This window comes from Rhodnius prolixus, unplaced genomic scaffold (assembly GCF_049639745.1).
Source record: "Rhodnius prolixus isolate KJV_2025 unplaced genomic scaffold, Rpr scaffold_4, whole genome shotgun sequence".
Lineage (NCBI taxonomy): Eukaryota > Metazoa > Arthropoda > Insecta > Hemiptera > Reduviidae > Rhodnius > Rhodnius prolixus.
The window spans coordinates 35,728,467-35,736,810 of NW_027411614.1; positions in this window are offsets into that span (position 1 = coordinate 35,728,467).

Genomic DNA, 8,344 nt, shown 5'->3' on the forward strand with positions numbered 1-8,344 from the left:
ATCTACTATCTACTGACAAATTTAGTTATAGAAAGGAAGAAACTCTACGTACCTCTAAAAATATAATTTAAAGTTCGGGAAATTACATAGTTACTCAAGTTTATAAATATGTTACAGCAATGTTGATGTACACCAATTTAGTTATTTCTTTTTAAATTTGAGACGCGACATCTGAGATCATTGGTGCCCGAAGTTTTTTTCTGTGCACTATCGACCTCCAGACAGTCTTTCCCCATAAAAATGTAAGGAGAATTCGAGATCAATGTTAAACATCGTATAGCCCTTTTACCAAAAATCATTTCAATGAATTATTGGAAAACCATATTGGAAAAATTAAGTTTTTCTCCCACATTAGAGATGAAACAAAATAAAATAAAAATAATAATTTTTTGTTCTTTCACAGACGGAACTCATCACACACTCCAACAACACGAGTACAAATTTATTCTTTGAAATACGAGTATTTTACTAAACACTTTAGTTTTGCGATGTATATAAAATGGCACTTGAAATCTGTAATAATATCAATAAAATTAAATTGAAAAATAAATAATTATCAATAGTGTCAATAAAGTAAATACAAGCAAGATCACTGTGGGTGATAATGGATCTACTAAGCAATTGCAGTGAGTCTTTTGCTGTGGTAATGGTGTTGGTGTCTCATTCACTGGATTACTTACATTCTCTGCCATTCTGGGCATACAACAAATTCTGCTTCTTTGTTGAAAGAAAAACTAGTAGTCACTAAAAAGTATGATACTTATATGAAAGATGTAATGGTACGTTACATGTTAAAGATAATATGTTATAATACAGTTTACTAGTTATCTTTAAGACTGTTGTCTGTTATCTTTTTATTTGACTCTACCTTCTTATGTACTTAATTTTATATGGTTATCGCTACTATTATTTATATATATTGAGAACTATAAATTTTATAGTATTTCCGACCTCACACATTTTTACTTTTCAATGTTCGTTGTAATGGATGGTTTCGGCCAGGAAACAATTATCCTATAAAAGAAAACTTTTAGACTGAAACTTTCGTCGTTTCTGACACCTCTAGTCATTCTCCAGGTAATAAGGAGGAGAGTTGTGTTATGAAAGGAATGATTTTTTGAAAATGAGGACGTTAAAATAAAAGTTTTTAGAGAAATCATGTGGTGCGATATGATGTGGAAACTTAATAAAAAAAATTATCAAAAGTTTTATTGGTCTAGAAATGCAGAAAAATAGTGCCGAAGGTGATAATGGCATTGTTCCCTTAAGCTCCGATATTAAATTTCAGATAGTGGAAATTTCGCATTTTAGTGTATTTTTTGACAAGTATGGCGTAAAAGGGAATGCATTTATCCTGACGAACCTAGTAAAACTTCCTAGTAGGATAATTAAACAGAAATGTGTTCCAAATGCAAGTCACTGATTGAAAAAAAATTGTCCAACAGTTATTTGGAATACGTGAAGGACAAAAAACCTTGAGAAATTTTAATCCACAAATCTCAATTATTGTTGCGAATTCGAAGATCTATTACTCAAAGTACTGCGAGAGACTTTTTTGTAAGTTATAAATAAAACAGACTGTTAGAATGAGTAGATTATTCACTAGCAGATTTATGTATTTTAAATCTAGACTAACATATTGCTATTAAACCTCCTAATAAAAATAATTTAGTTTTACACTTATTAATTTATATTTTCCATTTATTTATCTTGATTAATTATAAAAAATTAATTTTAATCTTAAAATAAACATAAAGTGCATAATTCTCGTTTTTATTTTCTGAAAACAGCGACTTTTTTTTAAATATTGATTTATGCAATCAATACTGTGATTTTCTCAAGGCTTTTGATGGCAAAAATAATCACTACCACAATCTCAAAACTGATTCCCCATAACAATCAGTACTTCATTGTAATTTAATTATTTCACCAGCCAATCAACAGCACACAAAAGGTTCATGAATTGAAAGAAGTATTATTATAACAATGTATTAAAGTTGGAAATTAATTAATTGGGTTCTTGAATTACATAATAGATTGTATTAAAGATTGTTGATTATTTTTTTGTTTCTCTCTCTCATTTTATTGTACCAATTGATGTGCTACACAACTTTTTGTGTGGGTTATACCGTTGCTTAAAGAAATAAATACATATATCCACTTGTAATAATCCCACAAATCCGTGCCTTGCGAAGATCTAATGTGGCTTTCCAAATGTTTTATGGTATAATGTTAATATATAAAGATGATGTTGAGGACAAATGAAAGACAAACTCACTGTGCCTAAGTATCTGTTATAAAAGGCAGTTGTAACGTGCACATTATGTGAGAATCAACGTATTATAGGAGAGAGTAGAGTTTGCCTTGGTGTAACTGAATCCAAGAAATGGCACTCATTTACTTATCACCTCTACTACATCTACAATATGAGTGTTATATGGGTGTTAAGAAGTATGTTTTATGGTGAGACTCACATAATAAGTTCTGATTTCTGCAAAAAAAAAAAACAAAAAACGAGCAAACAAAGGTACGGTAGAGTTTTCTAGGCATTGATTGCTAAGAAGTGGTACGCAAATTGCGCATTTATAGCAGTTGTTTAATGCTAAAGCAACTAGACGAAGTAACGTTATTAGGCAGTATGACAAGTAAGAAACATTACCTGTCTCCTAACTGGTTTACGAAAGGCTAAGTGCGCCCTCTTTGGCAGGCGATTGCTGCCTTTTGCATCAGGAGAACGGCAGTGAGTACTAAGAGGAAAAGTGGGTGACATATAAATTGGAGTGCGGGCCCACTCCAACATGAAAGGGCATACCACTACTAATAAGGAGAGAATATATTACATCAAGTAGGGTGTAATTTAGTTAGTAGGGACAGAAGAGCTACTATATTATCACACTTAGAGTGATGGAAACTCACACGTACTGAAATACAATGCCCTCCCACTTCTTAAATAGATTTCTCTTACTCATTTATAAGATGGAGATATTCTTACTGCCATAAAAGGAAGAGTTGCGATCGCATATTTTTTAATCTAAATATTTGTGAGTTTTTAATTTTTTTGATATTTATCTAGCTCAGGTCTTTAACACGATTGTTACTGAATCCTAACATAAGGAACTATATCATGAAATAAACCAATCTCAAACAGGTTTCAAACTGAAAGCAATACTGGACATTTTTATAGTTCTGTATGATATGTACAAAACATCTGGTGTGAACACTGACAGACTTTATTTTACTACAGTTTACTTAATTAAATTTTCTTGAAAATTACAGTCTGTACCAAAAAGTAGTGGACATTAATATTACACGTTTTCTTTATTCTTTAAAATAGCCACTTTAGAAAAAAAAATCGCTAAGAACTAATATATAAATATTCAAGAAAATGGCACTTGTGGTCAACTAATATTCTTAAAATTTGGGACTTTAATTATATATTTTATTTCTATTATTTCTGGATACTTGTTAAGTTTATTAATAAATAGGATTTTGGAGAAAAGTTTAATTAATCCAATTTTTCCAGGAAAATGTTTCAAATAAAAATAATTTAACTATAAATGTGCGTTAACGGTACAAAGTTAAAGAAAATCAGAAGGGCTGCTTTTATCAGAAAGCTTATTGTCGGGTCAAGCAGTGCACCTAACCAGTAATTAAAATTTGAACTTTCTGCATTTTTGCAGATCACACTTCCATAGGCTGACAGGCAGCATTTAGGAAATTTGTAAAAACCATTGTTTGGATTCAAGAGACCTTTAAATGAATACTGTACTAAAAACTCGAAATAGTCAATTTGACACTATATTTTCTTTTACATAATATACCAAGATAAAAAAAAAACTAAATTGGTTGTCACGTTTTCCGTTCTTTATTAATGCTCCTTACTATTTGCCTTTTAATAGCTAACCTGATTTTAGTTAATTTAACTTTACAATTGGAAAATATATATTTTTAATTAAAATCACAAAAAAAATATATGTATATAGTTTTCTTCCATTCCAAGTTTGTCAAGAGGTAGAGAAATAATGAATTAGAGCAGAAGTTAGAATTAGAAGAGAACTTTATTCATAAATATGCAAAGGCAACCGAGGGTAATTGCAATAGGAATTAGAAAACAACTGAGGTAATTGGTGCCTGGAGCTTTTTCCAGTTTTCTGCCGGCCTCTAGACGGTTTCCTCCCAAAAACTAACTTTATTATTATTATTCTTAGCAATTTACAATCTATATAAATATACAAATTGTAAATTGTAGATTTGTACATAAATATATACTATAAGTGAATATGATGATAATATAAATAGTACATAAAGAGCAGGAGGAGAGAAACAACCAGGCGGTAGCACTCGTTATAGGATATTGATGGTGATGATCTTCAGTTTTTAAGGAAGTCTCGCAGTCATTGACACGATTCAGTCTGTGGAGTGGATTGTCAGGAATGACAGAGAAGGTGAGAGGCTGTACGAGAGGATTAGAGCAAGTAGAGAGAGCAGTATATTTTACCTGGTGAGTTGTTGTACGAATGGGATCTTGAGGTCGTTGTGAAGAGTAAAATTAGTCACGTAGAAAAGAGCGTCAACTATCTGTCGGAGTAGTTTTGATTGAAATGTCTGTACCGTCCGTATGATTGTAGGTTTGACTGAACCCCACAACTCTAATCCGTAAGTCCACATAGGTAACTTTATTTATTTTATTTTAGGGCGCATCAGCATCTGAGGTTATTGGCGCCCAGAGTTTTTAGGGAACTGACGGCCTCCGATAAATGTTTTCTCGTCACAGTGTCCACTGGACAGTGAGCTGTAAGAAGCTCTTAGGAAGAGGAAATCTAGGGGCCAGCAGATGGATTCGAAACTGGGATCTCCGCATTGGAATCCGCTAACCACTGAACTAATCATTTCCCAATGTAACTAATAATTTATTTTGAATGAATAGTTATTAACAGAACGTACATTTGAAATCTACATCTGAGGTTATTGTTTTTTCATTGATTATTTTTAATTTCTGTTAGTGGTTTTACCAAAAATTATAAATTCTTTTTGAAAACGAGTTAGTCACTAAATAAATAGAAAACCATTCTCGGAGTCACAGAACTTTGATGATAATAATATCCAAATTAACTGAGGCGTAATCTGATTAATTCATGTTATCAATAATACCCATACTTCATGGTAAGATGGAATATTCACAATGCTTTGGAGACGCAGTTTTAATGTACCTACGCCTATATATTTAGATATATTTCTAGAGAATTTATTATTTTTATAATTCTTTTTAGAAACCTTCTCTCAAAAGTTTTCTTCTTTGATCTAAGATTTCTATAGCGAAAACAGGAACGATCCAGTCTCTCTCTAAAAGCCAGCTAATCAGTTTGTCACTCCTTGAGGCCACACCAAACACTACTTCTTATTAAGCAAGACGAGCGTGTCTCATTTACGAAACTTAAGTTGAGTATAGGAAATGGTTCCAGTTAGTAATACTATTAGCTGACTACTTCTAAAACAGAATTTTTAAATTCCCAGCTATCAATTTTGGTTTTTTAACCTTATGTTTCAAAAGTAGTGTTTTATGATTATCTTAAAATTGAGGTAAAACCTTCTACTAGAGCATATTTTCGTTATCATTATTACACTCTCTTACTCTAATTACTACCGTTGGTTAACTTTTCGCTACCGAGTTTTCATCTTTTGAGATCCTCTTAAAAAAGAAAATATTTTTAGTCTCTATATAAATTAAAAATATGTTGTGTGTACAGAATATCTAAACCGTGAAAATTTTAGATTTTACTTCAACTTGACAATTATACACTTATGATGATCTCATCAATAAAACATAGCCTAAACAAATAACGTTTTGTAACTATTAAATAAGCGAGCAATGGAAGCCGAAACTCGTATCTGTGTTTGTGGTGAGAATAGAAAGGAATATAGCAAAGGCGACATTAAGCTTAACACTTTAACGATCCTAGTTAATTTGCAGATTAACTAGGTAAAGTACTGCATAAATTTATATTCACACTTTAACTGAATAAACCAGGTAATCTACAAATTATATAGCTAATGTCACTAACTGATTATGCTCATTACCGGTAAAATATACATTGTATATTTGTATGTATAATTGACTACGTTATCACTTTTGTTTCTGGCATATTGTAGGCATTCGCAATAATAGTAAATATTAGTAATGACTGAAATGAAAATATTCTCTCAAGTCTAAAGGTAACCTACATAGAATATTTACAGAATAATGGAAGGAATAAACATTCAACATGAATAGTTAAATCTACATTTTAGCTTTACTGAAGTCATTATTTCAATCTCCATTGTACCTAGTTATTATTTTTTTTTTTAAATGCTTATGTCACTTTTAATAGCACAATAAATAAGACATTCTGCAGTACTCAAATGGAACTAAGCATATCATTTAAATTTGATATCCATTTCATATCATAAAGTTGCTTACAATTAAAGCGCGCTAAATCTCAGAAAACTCTTACAAACATTCTCCGCTATTATGTTCATACTGATTATTAACGGTTAATTTGAATTCATAAATCTTCCTTTTTATTGAGATATTCATAACCGAATGGACTTTGCATATTTTTAAAACAACACTGATGTACCTATACAGACGAAACCTCCCTTGCTAAGGAGGTTGAAGACCACTTCCTAGTAGTTTTTTTTGCGCTATTATCTTTTTTGGTCTCAAAGAGCCAAAGGTTTTACAGCGCAACCTCTTCGTGAGAGGCCTCCTCTTCCTGACACAATCTACACAACGATTCCAAGTTAATAAGCCCCACCTTGTACAGATGCTTCCATGCTCCGTGAATAAGCCTGTGATCAGAGTATCAGATTTCTACCCAGACACAGAGTCTCTTTGGCTCTTCGTTTACACATTCAAGGAATCATAGACTTGCTGCGTTTGACCCCAGGACACATCACCCAGTTCTTTTCATGCATTCTTCACATCCAGTCTCTTAGAGCCGCACGAATCGCACCCTTAGTGGGTCCCAAGACAGGCTCCGGTCCAATGAAAGTAGTGATAACTCCATTTCTAGTCAGTTGGTCTGCTGTTTCATCCCCCTTAAGCCCCACATGATCCGGCACCCATTCCAGCCGAAATTTATTGTGCCGAGCCAGTTGTTCCAGGAACGTTTTACATTCCTAAACCAGGGAAGAAGTAGATAGAAGGGCCTTCAGTGCAGCTTGGCTGTCTGAAAAGATGCAATTCTCTCTATTTCTAAGATCTATTCGCAATTTACAATTTAAAATTTACAATTATTGACTATTACAATAAATTAATCTCAACTTGTTAAGGAGTATTCTAGCTCTTAAAAGTAAATAAAAAAGACATAGAACCAAAATTTAGTAGAAATATCAAATATTGATTGGAATGGATTCGCTATCTCTATGTAAAACCTTATTTTGCTTGGATTTAAGCTACACTGAATATGAGTCGTAAAAAAAAGCGATGGACTTTCAATAAAACTTCAACTTTTCATCAAGAAAACAGATATGAATGTGGTTGACGTGGAATGAAAAGTACATTTTTTTTTTATATATAATATATATAACCAAAATGAACTACGTCGACCCGACCAAGTTGCGCTGTTGGTAAGGCAATTGTAGAGGCAAACAGCATCGTTAAGTTATAGAATCCTCAGAAATGGATTCTAATGTATAATAATAATATATTATATTATTTGATTGAATTCCTAAAATGAAAATCTGGAACACAAAAAACCTGAATGATAAATCTTTCTGCTAGCTTGTATTAATTTAGTATTGTTTTAAGGAACACTGTCTTTGAATTAAACAACTGATCAAACTACTTATTGATTTTTGTAAAATGGTGTACTATTCTTTATAGAAATGCGATTTCTTATTGCGTTTTTATCACATTATGCCTAGACATTAATTTTATTCCCTCCAGAATTCGAAAAGCAGTTACATTAGAATCCATTTCTGAGGATTCTATAACTTAACGATGCTGTTTGCCTCTACAATTGCCTTACCAACAGCGCAACTTGGTCGGGTCGACGTAGTTCATTTTGGTTGAGTTAGTTTCGAACCAAGTTAACGTTTAATTTTAAGTTTGGATACCGTTTGTAAACATATGAAATTTATAAACTGAAGCGTATTTACATTTTCATCTCAACAAGATTGCAACATTAATATAAATAATGAATATTTATTAATATTGAATAAATTAAATTTGCATAAACTTAGATAACATTTGCAATGGCCCTGTTAGGCTGCTAGATTCACTTGGGTTACACTAAAGCCAGATGCTGGTGATAACACTCGTCTCTTCAACACTTTTTTTTTTATGAAGTCTCATTTTAACCAT